The 16,235-nt window shown below is 36.5% G+C and overlaps 1 protein-coding gene across 5 annotated transcripts in view; it reads right to left on the bottom strand.

The window, feature by feature from the left end:
* Positions 1–16,235, bottom strand: part of LOC107208051 (BEN domain-containing protein 5) — an 880,445-nt gene that overhangs the window by 845,834 nt on the left and 18,376 nt on the right. The window lies entirely within an intron of this gene.

The following is a 16,235-nucleotide window of genomic DNA, read 5'->3' on the forward strand; positions in this document are numbered from 1 at the left end:
TAAATTTATCTCCATATTCTGTAGCCCTATAAACACATTTTGCTGTTTAGATACAAAAGCAATTTCAGCACCAAGGACAATCCAGGAAAGCAAACAGCTGTTAAAGTGCTACTATCACCGTTTGCCAAGCAAAGTCAAATTAATTTAACTTAATGCTCTGACTTCAAAATGTGGTAGTAAAACAAAATAAAACAAAAAAAAACCAAAAAACCCCATATATGATAATTGTCATAAAGCATGAAAAAAGTTGCATAACAACTTAGGAAATCAAGTTTTATTTTATACACAGAAGTGAGTATGCAGCCCAGCTCAAATGTAAAATGGATTTTATTCAACTTATTTTCATTTTCAGATGAAAGTAAAAAGACATTTTGAAACATGTAATAGAATTCTCAACCTTGGACAGTTATGGAGAGACTGACAGCACATCACTCTCTTTACTCAGGGATCATCAGAACACCAACAGATATCCAAGCCATCAACATATTATTTTACTCCCCATGTTGACACAAAATGAGGATTTCATCAGAAAATGATGCCTAAAACATGGGGAGAGAGAAGGGCAAGGAGAGGGCAAGTTAGGAAGTTGAAGGGAACTCTGCTATAAAGTGGCAGCCAGCAATGAAAATTTGTATTCTACAATACATACACCTTTTACAATTTCATGTATTATGTTAACATTAAATGCTAATCTTAAATTTTAATCAGATGGGAGTACTTTTAAAGTAGCTACATCCATACAAGCAGGAACTTGAAAATTCACATTCACATCTATAAAGCACACATATATGTGTAGACATTTGCATCTGTGTATTTCTACCTTCAAATACACTGCTTTGTCCATTAAAATTGTGCAATTTTCCTTTATGAGATTTTGGCTTTTAACAATATTTTCTCTGCAGAACCAAGCTATTAATGTCCTGTCTCTAACCATGCAAACACCAAACTACTTTCAAAGGAATGGCTTGTTTGGAGGGGGTGGTTGCTTGCACATCTGTCACATGTTCCCAAAATTTCACGTTACAATAATTATATAATGATCACAAGTAATTCAGTTCCACACATTTGGAGACACGTGGAACTGGTCTGCTAAGCAACAGACTGGAGAGCATCAGTGTGACAAAAGGAGAGCACTGCCTTTCTCCATCCTCCTACAATCTCACTTTAGTTATCACTTTATTTCACTTTATTATCACTTTAGATCACTACCATTGAGCTTCTCACGTTGGTTCAGGTAGTGAGCACTCAAGTTTCCTCCTGAACACACCCCCCCCATACCTGAGGCACAAAAGAAATGTAATTTCCCTTGTCTCTCAGACATACAGGTATCTAAAAAGTGCAATTTGCAAATTCCCAAACAAGCAAAGCAAGCCTGGGAACTGTGACAAGGGTGTGCAGGTGATTAGAGAAAGAAAATGGATTTCAGATGGATGGGATGAGAATCTGAGTCAGACATATTATTGAAATTGAACTGCCTAGATCTTTTTCTTATAGGTGAGTATTACAAAAAGCCAATAAAGCTTTTAAACAAAAAGCAGGGTTTTTTCCTATATAATAAACTAGATTAATTGGCTTTTAAATAGAGAGAACTCAAATTTACAAAGTATGAAGGAAAAAAAATCAAAACAGAACTCCCTTGCCCATTGTGCTCCTGACATTACTTTTCACCTTTATCTGAATCTCACAAAATGTAGAGGAAACAATGATTTTAAAGCCAATCACATCACATACTCACTTTTTCTGCTCTTCTAATAATTCTTTGATATCCAGAAGTTTCTAGCCCACCAAGACGCCCACTTAAGCTTGATTTAGGATTCCAATTAAGTGGATTAAAATTAAATTTTCTTTTATTTGACTGTATCTTAAATTTTTTTCTCACTGAGTTTGTGTTTGGTAGGAACATATTTTTCCAAAAAGGAAGAAAAAAAAAATCTTAAAAAAGGAAAGATGAAAATTTTCAAAATAGACAAAATTTTCTCATCAATTATTTTATGAACCCAGAAAACAAATCAGTATTTCTAAAGCAATTAGTACTCAAATAACCTTACAGTGATTGTTGAGCTGTGTTATTGTGTCTCATGGGCACGAAGTGACCTTGATCAATTATACAGATCCAATGTTGCTTTTGACTCTTCAAAGGCAGGGACATACACACACTTTGCAATACTATTTCTATTCAAAATTAGGCTGAATTTCTAAAGAGTGATGCCAATTTACCTCTACATAAGAATTTAAAGAAATATCAAAACTTTTCAGTTAAAAATAACAACAAATCATGCTACTTTTGTTACGTATTATGTTTTACTTCTAATAATATACCCTGACAATATAAGAAGCTGCTGCTATGAGCTCTTTGGAACACAATGCACATTAAGATAAACAGGTTAATTAAAATTACTACTTTAAATATATCCATGGTTAATTCCAATTTTCAGTTTGAATCTATATGTAGTTGCTTTACAATGCATTCATTCATTATGACATACAAAAATCTTTTTCTTATTAAATGCATTGGGAAGTTTTAATACATTATGAAAAACTGAACAAGGACTTACATAGCAAAACAATTATCACCTTAAGAAGCAAGTAATTATTTGTGGTTCCTAATTTTAATAATATTCTAATACTTTAACCTCAATAATCAGTGTTTCTTTAGCTTATTTACTTGGAAGTAAAAAATCAGATATTTAATGTGTAAAAAAAATTTTACATGTTACTATCCACAGTGAAAAACTTTCAAATAAAGAAGTTAACAAATGTCACTAACTTTACCCAAATAGACTTGCTTTTTCAAAGGCAAGTCTTCAAATCCAGGAACTTTTATAAAGTCTGTCTATTCATTTTCATATTTTTACCACACTGACAGGAAAACATTATCTCTGTGACTGAAAGATGACTTTCTGTCACACTGCTGATGTGAAAGGCAGTCAGCAGCAGAAGGACCTTTGGCTTTAGAACATCTCAGACTCACAAGAAACATGGCAGTCCCACTGTCCCCTCTAAAGAGGGAAATAGTTTATACTTTGGGAATTATAATTAGAATTTAAAAGACTTCCAGTTCTGAACAGGTGGGAAGCTTCTTACAATTACTAGGATGGCAGGGGTGTTATAAATATCAATTTATAAATTCCTTTACAAATAAGTATATAAATAGGGGATATCAGGAAACCTAAAGGGCTAGCAGCTGTATTTTCATTTTTTTAAAAAAAACCTAAGTTTTTGTTGTCAGCAAAGTGACTTTTTTAACCCCATATAAAACCTCACCTGCAAAAATCACTTCCATATACACTGAGGGATTTGGCCTCAATGTGCAGAACCAGGGATTCCAGATTCTCTTTTTCCCCCTTTCTCTCATTATCTTTTGCACTTGCTGCTGCATTTTGCTGTCCATCGAGGCCTGGAACACCCCGGAATGGAACCCACACCCCCAGCCCTGAGCACACTGCAGTGCAAGGGAGTGGTCCAAGGTGGCCCCAGCCGTGTGTGTCACACTGCCCACTGCCCTCACACTGACCTCAGCCTCCACCCTCCTCTGCAAGGCATTCGACACCAAACCACACCAGGACATTCTTCCAATATCATCCAGCAAACAATAATAATAATCATGGAGGAGTTGATTACAATTTTTAGGGGGCAAGGTGATTTTATAGGACTGGACAGGTTAATTAAGAATACTACTAATAAAGAAGTTTATTTGGTTATATTTTCTTGGTGTTGAACTCTTTCTGCAAGATTGGAAATAATTCACAAACATTATCTTTCCAATGTAATAGCCACAGTAAAATGACTTTGGACTGCGTATTAATTAGCCAACACTAAATTTTCTCCACATTTTCTCGTTCATACCCTGTGGAATTTTATTTTGTTAAAATACAGTAGCCTATATTTGCGCTCACTATGAAGCCATGTAGATAAAAAAGACCAAATCACAATCATCAAATTACAATAATACAACTTTCTGATTTCAGCATTTTTCCTTTCTCAGAATAACCAACAATTTAACATATGTCTTCCAGTTATTATTATCAGTTAGCAAAGCTTGTTATAGTACTGTCAAAGAACACAATATTGCTTTTCTCCTCATCTAGGTTAAATCAGCCAAAACTGAATAGGTTGCAAAAGATAATGCTTGTTCTCCCTCCTCTTTCTTTACTCAGCTGGTTCATTCTTCATTAGTCTGAGTCAGAGGAGATAACCTAACACAATTTTTCCAACGGTATTTAAGTTTCTCCATACTGCTGAAATAATATCAGTTATTGTTACATTCTATCTGAAATAGTATCTATTATTCCCAGTATCTGTTGAAGCACTGCAGACCATAAAATTGTGTCCCTACAAAGGAAAGTCCATCTTATCCATTGTGATTCAGGTTGACACACACTTTGTTCAGTTTTAAAGAGTAATCAAAGGTGTGGGCTTAAATCCAATTAGTTTGCTTCAAAGAAGATAATGTCAAAAATGCTTCAAATGGTGATTCTACCGTGTAACAGTGAAGCTCTGAACTTCTGGGAGCCTCAGATTTCTGGAACTATAAAATGAAAACAAAAGTATCTTGTAAAGCACACAGTGATCTCCTGCAGTAAAGGACTATAAGGATAAATTACAATTAGCGAGGCTCATGTTCTAAATAGAAAATAAAATCAGAGGTCTTGGAAGTCATGTATTCACATCCTAAGAAGTATTTAGGTGTCATTGTGACACTTGACATGTATGGGACAGACACTTTTAGCTGAACTCCACATAATCACTGAGAATGTTCTTCTTTTTCTGCCATCTAATCAGTTCTGACTCCTCCGGCATTCACTGACCTTCGGCCGATTGAGTGACAGAGAATTTGCCCACCTGCCACATGACCATTCACAGAACATTTTACAAGTTTATGGTCTGACCCAAAACCAACAGAAATTGTAGTTAGGCAGAAAATTTTCCTCATTTTGCTCTGGACCAGGCACTGAAGATTTGGCATCTGTCAACATAAATCCCCTGTGCTAGGGAAAATACTTAAGAGTGCACAGCTGAAATTGGAGTCTTGGGCAAGAAACATTTCATGTCCAAAAGAGCATGCAGACTGAATAAAGACAAATGATAACCAAACATCAGGACAGTGGCTCTGGATCTCAGTTCCTTTAGATGTTAAATATGTATAAAAATTAATTAAGATATTTAAAAAGAAAAAAATAAAAATAGGAAGCATTTCAGAAAGGCAGACATTAAAATCTTTCAAGGAAGGATATTGGTAGAGGAAATAATGAAAATGGGAAACCTTGACTAAAATAAAATGGACAAAATGTTTACTGATGAAAATGAAATGCAAATATGAGGGAAGGAAATAAATTGATCATTAAATCCAAAAGGATAAAGAAGAGCACAGAGACAGGAATAATGAAAAACAAAGCAAACACTAATGGCAGACCGATAACTTGGAGTCCTAAAGGTGATAATAGCAAGGTATAATTTGATATGGCAGTTAATGTACAGGCTCAAGAACTGAGGCTCAACATTCTCTCAACATAGAAAACATACTTTAGCAGTAACATTTACACAAATGCAGAGAGGAAAGAGAAATACCAGGCAGGATAGCATAGATATAATCAAGTAAGAGGATGAGAAGTGTCTGTGATGAGTGAGAATTGTCCTGAAGATACTGAAACAGAAGGGCCACTGAAAATACACACAGTAATAACCAGAAGTCAAGTTCCAACTTGCTATCAGCTTTTATTTTTCAGACAAAAGCATTAATGAATTATAACGTTGCTGCCCCATTCCTTGCCTAACTTCACTTTAGTAAGGAGCACAGCTGCAATCCATCAGCCCAGCGAGCTCAGACACAAAGCTCTGATATTTGGACAGCAGTGGATCTGTAACAGCACAAATCTCCAGAGCAAACTCATCCTCTCAGTGTTCACCCAATCTCAAGACATTTTGGCTTTAACCCTGCTAAACAATCTAATCTGACTGTACCTACACAAGAGGCCATCAGCCCACTGCAGGTTCATGGCCAGTTTTATGTTGCACTGAAGGTGTTTTATTATACAACTTAAAAGTATTATGAAATATATCTGTAAAGTCTAATATAATGGGATTCTGATGTAATAAAACCTGCAAGTAAGAAGAAAGACCAAAAAAGAACACAAGTGTCAAAAAAAATTCTTAGTCAATCATTCAAAAATCTCACTGTGAACATAATTTCCTAAGCTGACCAGCAAAATGCTAAAAGGAAAAAGAAAAAACCCTAGATGTGTTATTCCTTAGCTCTCCATATTTTATACTGCATTCGTGATAAAGGCTTAAAAGTTTTTCACATCAGAAATATGACATTCACTTGTAATCTTAAAAATGGCTACTAAAAATCAATTATTCATAACATAGTACAGTAGCAACAATAAACATTAAAACCAATTTTTTTAAAACAGAATAAATTCTCCTTCTTATGAAAAAGCAAGAGTTTCAGATGAGAGAATAAGAGATGTGATTCTACCAGAAATTGTTAGAATATAATAATAATCCTTAATATATTATGGTAATTTAACTTCACATTATGTTATTGTAGTAGATACTGGAATTCCAGTAGCTGTCTAAAGAACACACAGTGATAATTTATGGTTTGTTCCCAGTTTGTTTTCAGAAATACAAACACTAAATCAAAATTAGCATGCTAAAGGCTGAACCTAGAAGGCAATTAGGTTACTAAATAGCATCAATAAATGCAAAACGAAGCTCTGCATGTATCCAAAATAATGTGTTTCCCACCTAATAACTTGTATCCCAATGCCTGTTAGGCTGAGCAAAAAATTCTAAAATATTTTTTTCCTGAAATCAGATAGTATTCATCCAAGAACAAAAATACTTTTTGTTTATGAAACACCTCTTCTAAAGTATGTTTTCCAGCCAGTATTCTTTCAAAAGTACAGACCACTGTTTATTTCACAGCGTTTTGTCTCTTCTTGCATTAGAGTGGCAGCTCAAACAAGCAAAGATCTTAATTTGGCTTGTTAACTTTGGAACAGCAGGCAGTTGAGAATTTTTAAGTGATTTAAAGAACAACAAGCACAGAATCTATCTGAAGAGTATTCTAATTTCAAGACAAAAAAAAAAAGAAAAAGTGTTAATCATGTAAGCAATCTCTTAGGGATTTCTGGAGATTGTCTAATGCTAGAAGAGGGTCAGCATGAGGAGGCTGCTCTGAACTGCATCTGCCCGGGTTCTGAATGCCTGTGTGGATGGAGACTCCACAGCCCCTCTGGGCAGCCTGTGCCAGTGTCTTCAGCCCACTGGGAAAAAAAATCAAACATGACCACACAAAGGATAGGATTTACAAGGAAAGGGTGAGGGAGCTGGGCCTGTTCACCCCTGGGAAGAGATGACTTGAGAAGGGCCCTCATCCCTGTCTGTCAGTGTCTGCAGGGAGGGATCAGAGCAGGGACCAGGCTCTGCTCGGTGGTGCCCAGCAATGGCACAAGAGGAACGGGCAGAAATTGGTGCGCAGGAAATTCCACCTGGACATGAGGAATAACTTTCCTGTGCAGTGACTGAGCACTGGAACAGGATTCCCAGACAGGGTGTGGAATCTCCCTCACCAGAAATGTTCCAGAACTGTGTGGACACAACCCTGTGCCATGTCCTTGAGTAGGAAGGTGGGACAAGGTGACCCACCGTGGTCCCTTCCAACCATCCTGTGATTCTGTGAAAGGTATTCCTGTATCTGGGGCTGGGAATGAAGTACAAGGAACATTGTTCTCCCAGCTGGTGCTGCCTGACCTGAGCCAACAGCAGCACCTCATGTTGTGGTCACACAAGAAGCAGCAGCTCAGCACCGCTGTGCCAGGGGCCCTTCCAGGGCAGAGGCTCACATGAACATTTCAAATGGCTCTCTGCCTTAGTCCCTTTCCTTCTGTTCCCCTGTTCTTTATAGCACCCCTATTTGATCAAATCTAGTAGACATAGTACAAGATATGAAATTTCCTACATTTCAGTCTGAATTTGGCTCACATGGATCTGATGCAAAGCACTCTTAACATTTCTCAGCCATTTCGCACTCATTTCACACAGCTGAAATTCACTACAAAAGACATTAGACAGTCAAGAACCAGGGCTTTTGTGTTCCTGTCTTCTGCAAAACAGGGATAATATTACAGGTTACTGAACGAACTGAACAAAATACCACTATTTAGTTAAGCAGAATATTCCAGTGTTCTCCCAAGATGAAAATAAAGCCTTTCCAATACCTCTTAGCTCGCAAATATTTACTGTTCTGATGCCATTTTCTCTTTTACTCTGAGTACAGCCACTCCTTGTGATAGTCTATATAGCAACATCTGCATAAGCAGAGTAAAGAACACTTCAATTTCTTCTGGTTCTGAAGGGCTCTGATTTCAAAAGACACAGCCTAAGCATATAAACAGGACAGTGAAGGCAGAGTATTACTTTCAGGAAATAGCAAGGAGAAGCATTCTGACAAAATAAACAATGCCCAAATTTTTTCCACTGGCACTGCTCTGCACTATTTTCCCTGAGTTTGAGAACCCAGCAAGATAAAATTTGGGAAGGGTGTTTGGCAGCTCTTTTAAAGGCTCAAAGTCAGATAAAAAGCTAAGGTTCAGTTAAGGTCTGAACTGCACTCATCAGAAGAGATTGACCTGGACCTACCAATCACTCAAAACTAACACAATTCTCTATTTTAAGAAGCAATTATTCAAAGCAATTATTTCCTTAGTCAGTAACTGAGGCAGAGGTCACCTGTTATTCTATAGAGTAACCACAGATTTATTCAAATCAAGGGACTGTATATGGGAAGAATTTTGCATCTCTTCATTAGTGACTTCCAATGATGTTAAAAAATCTTTAGGTACAGCACAACTCATCTAGACGTTTTTCCTTCACACTTTCAACTGTCCCAGGATTCTATTGTGTCACTATATATACATACCTCTATACATTCCTGCGTGATTAACTGATGTCACATTCATGTTCATATTAACATGTGCAGTTTGAAATAAACACAGCTGCATTTATGTCAATGATTTTATATTCAAATATATCTGATTATGCTGAAATAAACACAGCTGCATTTATTTCAGTGATTGTACATTCAGATAAGGATATTTGTTCAGTGTAATGTAATGTTCCTTCACACTGGCAGGGACATTGCTATTCTTTCTTGTATTTCCCTCTATCATTTTTCCAGATGGAAAATTTTGAACAGAGACAGAAAAATGGAAACTGGAAAATTTATCTCAAAACCTGATATGTAGGAAAATCCTTCTGCTTATTATCAAAAATTAGTCATCTTTATATAAAGTATCTTTGTTGCTGAGGGTCTTTTTAAATTCCTTCTCTGTCAGAGAAGAAGCTTACAAAAATCCCATGAAAACTTTTTCAATCTGATGGAAATGCAACTACCAGCAATGTGCAAAATCTTAAGAATGGATCTGCATCAAGTCTGTTTCTGGACAACACCATCTTCATCCACTGTCCCCCTAAGAAAATAGTGTGAATGGAAACAAGAACTGTAAGAGTTTTGTTCCTATCAAGTATAGGATCAAAGTATAGTCTTGCATGGTGTTAATTTTGGCTTGTAACTATGACCTCTAATCAAATTTAGAAAATAATAGAATATTACTAAATGTACTAACAGTGATTAACCATTTAATCAGATGTATCTAGCAGGTGACATCAAGGTCCAGCTCAGTAACTGCCAGAAATGAATCCCTACAGAAGAGCATAAGAAAAAAACAATCATTTGAAGACACCTCCCAGTATAATTCCCTAATTTACAATGCACAGTTTATGAACCTTCTGAGCCAGAAATGCTGTCAGTGTTTGGTAGCTTTCAACTGATTTTTCTTTCCTGGGCTTGTCAGTTGGTTATTTTATTGAAAGCATGATATATATCAAGTTTTAGCATCCACAATGTCCTGCAGGAAGAAGTTCCACAGCTTAATTAAACAACATGTAAGGAACTATTCTCCTTTGTTTGCTTTCAACATATTAACTGCTAGTTTCACTTGATGGCCCTTAGTTTTTGTACAAAGAGAACAGACAGGGAAACATTAATATTTTAACTAGAAATCATGATTTTACAGACCTTTAATATATTATTCCTCAGTTGCCTTTTTTTACAGACTAGGGATCCATACTGTATTTAGTTGTTTCTTATACTGAGGCTTTTGAAAATCTGCTGGGAGCTTACAACAGCTGACCACAGACATTTCTGGTTTTGTTTCCAGTTGCTTATTCTGGTCCCTTTTGGGTCAGTCAAAAAGAAAATGAACACATGTGCTTCAATACCAGCTGAGGAGATGCAAACACATGGTAAGAGGGAGGAAAGGATTGCTCCTGAAGAAGGTAGTGTGAGAATCAGGTGATAAACTGACTGTGAAAATCATAATTGGCACAACAACTGCAATTAACATCCTAATTCTTTACTCTCATTGTTACAGTAATACTTCCTGCATTTTCATTAGTTCCATAGGCATTAATATCTATTTCCCACAAGTTATGCTATCTGACTAATGCCATATGTGTTGGCTGGTATCACATTGACACCAAGTACTCCCCATTTGTAAAAATGTCTTCCATACTATATCTGTTTAGATATTTAAAAGGTTAATATTTAGTTCCATTTGCAATGCTGACCTAGCAAGAAAGAAATTAATTTGGCATTACAGCAGTAACATCAATTTCCCATGTAACTTTAGTAATGCATTTACTGGAAAGAGATTAATATCAATTCCATAAATCATTCACGTGCTTTTTCCGGAGTTTGAGACTTCTGAGTAATGTCATATATGTTAACTGATAGCACTCTGTGCATGCTACATCCATTAATCTATGCCTAGTGCCATCATTAAAACACACCAAAAAATTAAAATCAATCTTTTGCTCTTACTTCTTTCTGACTTTTAACTTGCAGTAGTCAAAAGGTATGGATACTCTGATAGAGTAACACTGCTGTGAACTGGGAACAGACACATTCGGGAATGGGAAACATTTGCTAAATTATCCCTACTGCTATCAACAACCACTTCATATCTTCCTGTGAAATGTAGCATAAATTACTGTCAAAAAATAAGGAAATAACTAAAATCTTTCATTAATCAGACACACCTTGAAGCCCCAAAAGTAGGCTGAAAACAGACATCATTACTGAAATATCACAGCAACGTTCATTCCTTTGTTTCTACTTTACAGATGAGCATCCCTGTAGAAGTGAAAGCCAAAACAGTTCCACCTTAGTGATTCTAGATATACATGAGAGATTATAACACAGGAAATTTGGGATATCAACTAGTTTTTGCTCCAAAACAGTTTAGCCTGCTACTAAAAGTGTTTGCACTGGAAGAAAGTATCCTTACACAGCTTTTGCACTTTCTATTTCTACTGATGTGTCATTATGACACTTGCCTGTATTGCTTTATTGCTATTCTCAGAGATCATCAATAGCTTTATTGCTATTCTCAGATATCATCACAGTGCTACTGAAATCAAGGGAAAGAAGGACTTCTCTCTTCATTTAAACACAAACACACAGAGGGTCAGATTGTTTAATAATTTTGGAAGCACATAAGCAATTCTATGTTAGATGGCAAAAATACAACTATTTCCTAGGTTGGATTTCAGTTCTTCTACGAACATGATACTTAACAGCATCATCATCTGTTGTCATCTTAGTTTTCATTTTTAAATTTTTTACAAACAAAAATGTCCATTACAGAAAATGCTTTGCAAGTCAAATTTTACAATATTTTACTAATCACAACTAAGATTAATCACCCTTAATTTTAGCTGTCTGAAGTTACATGTCAAGTCTTAACAACTGGGACACAAGCACCCCCAAAGGGCAATCCATCCTATATTATCTGTGCTTTTGTTCAGAAGATATCTTTCATGGTAAGGCTCAATGGCCTATTTCACGCCTGTAAGTGGTTACAATGAGATCAGCGGAATTACAATCACTTATTGCAATTTTGAGTGTTGTGCAAAGTGTTTTATAAGTACATTATCCTATTTTTGAAATATAGAAAGATATTTAAAACCTTTAACAAAAATGATATGAGGGTACTTCTCAGTCATATGAGATCTCTTAATACATTGTACGTTTTAACTTTTTCCAACTGATTAATATCATTTGCAATCCATCAGCACTGAATTTTTTATCAGGTTTCTAATGCAAAATATTTTACAAACCTGCTGTAGGAAACGACAAACTAATGTTTGTGAATAATTTTCATTGCAAGGTGGTGGTACAGCAGTTAACATAATTTGAGGCTTACAGTAATTGAGATTGAATCTAAAATTTTATAAAACTTTAATTACAACCTTTTGAACATAAACCACAATACAGAAATTACCCAATCATAACATTTTTTCATAAAAAATAAGAATTCATCCAAAGGATAGAAGATTTAATGACTCTTGGCGGAGTTCCACTTTTTGGTTGAAATGAGAATAAAAGCAGACAGCAGCTTCATTTCTAATTTCAAGAAACACAGTATTTTTTAACAGTTAAACAGCATTATATTTGACTAACAAGCCAAAATATATATTTTCAAAGCCTTATTAAAAGCCCCTGTATTTAACAGTGTGAATGCTGAGATTTACAAACCTCTGTGAGCCAACACTGCTCCTTCAATTCTCAAAAGTAATTATAAAACAAGCTATTTGAGCCACAAGCAGCGAAAACTGTGGAGCTTGGGGTTTTTAACCCTCCTCACAACACATCACAGCCTGCAGCCTGACTCCAGCTCCCTCCCATATTCCCTGTGACATCCCAGGCCAGGCAGAGGGATTGGGGTGCACCCCAGGGTATGCACAGAGCCACCAACCAACCCATCCCTGGGGACTGGCACCCCAGTGACACCATGCAAAAGGAACAACATTTGAACTTCCCCAGCATTTTTCTGCAGCCAAGCCACACCTGGCAGTGTCAGCCCAAGTTTTTCATCTGCCAGTTCTCTTCATGGTGAGCCCAGGGAGACAAAAGCTGGAGAACAACCAGAGCCCACCTCAGAACCACTTTGTGATGGAGCCAGGAAGGCAATTTGAGCTACACCCAGCAAACAGCCTTTACACAACGAAAAAAAAGGTGGGGCTTTTTTAAGGACTGAGTCATTTGGTTTAAGTTTTCTTTGTTCACTTTGAAAAATATGTATGAAAAGCTTCTCATGTATAATGTTAAATTAACGAAAAACCTGTGACCTCATGCAGAAGCAAAGCTACTGCAGATTATGTAAGCTCCCAGAAAAACAACTGGCTTCCAGCACTGGAGGTACTATCTCCAAAAACATCTCTTACAGTTAATATGACTAAGCAGATAAAACAGCTCTTAGCCACAATACAGAATAGGCTGCTGACTCCATGGATGCCATCAGAAATCACAAGCACTGAGGCAACACAGGACAGGAGGGGCAGATGGCTAAACCAAGCTTTGAAGTCCTTCAGATAAAATGTCTGAAATACCAAGTCACCTTGAGTATGAAATGCCAGATGCCCTGAAGAACATATTCCTATCAAAATCTGGGCCTCCCTCAATCAGGAAGGACCTCTTTGCATAGCACAAATGAATACATTATTTTACCCAGAGCACTATATTCTGCAAAATTCCCATTTTGAAAGAACAGTAGGTAGGATGAGGGGTGAACATTTGCACAGTGGTGCATTGCTGCTGAACTGAAACTGAGTTAATAATTTAATGCATTAATGAATATTAGGAAACAGAATTACAACTGACCAAATGTATACATTTCAGATGTGGCATTTCTTCCCCTTAAATTTGTACTGTGCATATGCAGCTGTGCTTCCATTTTTCCCTGAAACTAACTCATGTTTCTTGTGAAAACCAAAATTATCCAAAAAGTATGGTGTGATATGCAAGAAAGCTGAATTTTCATCAGTTTCTTTAATGCTAATGATAAAAATGTGAAAAGTTTATTTTGGCTGTATATATTCTTAAATATTAATAGAGATAAAAAGGAAGATTCCAGGCAGAACACTAGCCTGAACTGTGGGAAACACATATTCCTGACATACTTGCAAGTTGATAATTCTCCCTCTTCCTTACTCCTCCGTCAGTTATTAATATAATAAAGGGCTCAGGCACCATTCCTCATTTTCAGTAATTGCATTTATTTTACAGCAATTATTTTTTCCATAGTAATATATTCATTAAGGGTAAGTGTAAGCCACCAGCTGATTTAGCTCCTTCTGAAAAGGACCTGGACAGTGTAAGGGCTCACAAGTTTTATAGAAGTCAACAGTACCATGCTATTGTGAAAAAGATTGGACTGTCACATTGCAGAAGTAAATAGATTGCAAGGCATGTCATGTAATAAACTCTACACAGGATTGGCACCAGCTTATCTGAGTATCATGCTCACCTTGGACCACTGCCAATCAAGAAAGGCACAAAACAGCTGGAGATAGGCCAGAGGAAATAAAGAATGAGAGAAAATTTGGAAAATGTGAGCACTGAGGAACCATTGAAAAAAATAGCAGTTATTTAACCTGAGGAGGGAAAGGCCAAGGAAAGATATGATAGCAGCTTTCCATTAAGTCAAAGAAAAAAGGAATAATCTGCTTTCTGTGCCTATAGGACTGGACAAGAATTAATGCCTTTTTGGTAAGAACATTTCTACATAGAAAGAAAATGTCTCATATTGAGCAAATTGCAGTGTTAGAATGGATTGCTGCTTTCTCATTGAAACTCACTGAAAGTCTCTGAAAAAGATAAACATCTGTCAGGAATGGCAAAAATAGTTTATTTTGCCTCTCAAAACCAGAATGGACTAAAAAGAAATCCCAATGCCCAATTCTATTTTTTATGACTCTTTGAAAGCATAGCACTTCAAAACAGCAAGCTGGACATTGGTTTTCAGACTACATAAAAACACACCTCTGTCTCAAAAAAAATCATACTTTTCAATGCAATTTAATACAATAATGACAGCAATTACAAAAACGAAACTGCATTAAATAACATTTCTTCAGTAGTATTAGTATTTTTCCTGATTTATACAAGTTTAATATACTTTCTCTAGTCTGAAATCTGTTTACTTCCATTTCTACAATATAAAACATAGTCATTGAAAAATAGGTCTAGTAGGAAATCTTCAGTCCTATCAACCAGACCTTTCAAGAAAATAGAGAATGCAGCCAAAGAAAGAAAAGCCACTTATGGAATTGCATTTAACACAATTTCTATTTTAGAATCATAGAATGGCTTGGGTTGGAAAGGATCATAAATACAATTTTGTTCCAATGTCCCTGGCTGGGGCAGGGACACCTTCCACTATCCCAGGTTGCTCAGAGCCCCAGCCAACCTGGCCTTGAACTCTTCCAGGGATGGGGCAGCCACAGCTTCTCTGGGCAATCTGTGCCTCACCAGCCTCATTGTAAACAATTTCTTCCTCACAGCCAACATAAATCTACTCTCTCTCAGTTTAACCCCCTTTCTCCCAGCCCTGTCCCCACAGGCCTTGGTAAAAAGCCTTTCTTCACCTTTTTCATACATTCCCTTTACATACTGAGAGGCCAAAAAAAGGTTTCCTCAGAGCCTTCTCTTCTCCAGGCTGGCCAAGCCCAGCATTCCCAGCCTGTCTCCATAGGAAAGTCGCTCCAGCCCTTGGAGCATCTTCGTGTCTCCTCTGGACCCCTCCAGCAGGTCCATGTATTTCTTGTGGGGAGCCCAGAGCTGGGGGCAGTACTGCAGGTGGGGTCACTTTTACCATCTGTTCTTTGCAAAAGGCAATTCCATCGGATATTATATTTAAGGTGGTACTCAAAGAGCATCAAGATAATCTTATAAATGTTGTGTCCCACTGTTTGGACAATAGGATGGGATAGATTTCAACATTAATAACAATTTCTTAAATTATCAAATATCAGTTAATTTGCTTTGACCAGTAAAGGTACTCTAAGCAATTACTTGGCTGACATAGAACAAAAGATGAAGTGAATTTACATATGAAGTGTACACAGTATTACTCTCATTCTTGCTAATACCTTATCATCATGAGAAAGTAAATGAAGGTATTCATTTCATTCGTATTTGTGTTTTGGAAGTGTCTGAATATGCAAAGCAACATCACAGCCTCATCATGCTACAATGTAAATAAACACAGTATTTCAAATAGCACCTGCTTCTATCACATTCCATTACTACTAAAGTATGTAAAGTATGAACATTACCTTCAAACCAAATAAATGTTTTAATTTAAAAATACAATTAATTCCATTGT

The sequence above is a fragment of the Parus major genome, chromosome 8 (assembly GCF_001522545.3).
Source record: "Parus major isolate Abel chromosome 8, Parus_major1.1, whole genome shotgun sequence".
In the NCBI taxonomy this organism is placed as follows: Eukaryota; Metazoa; Chordata; class Aves; order Passeriformes; family Paridae; genus Parus; species Parus major.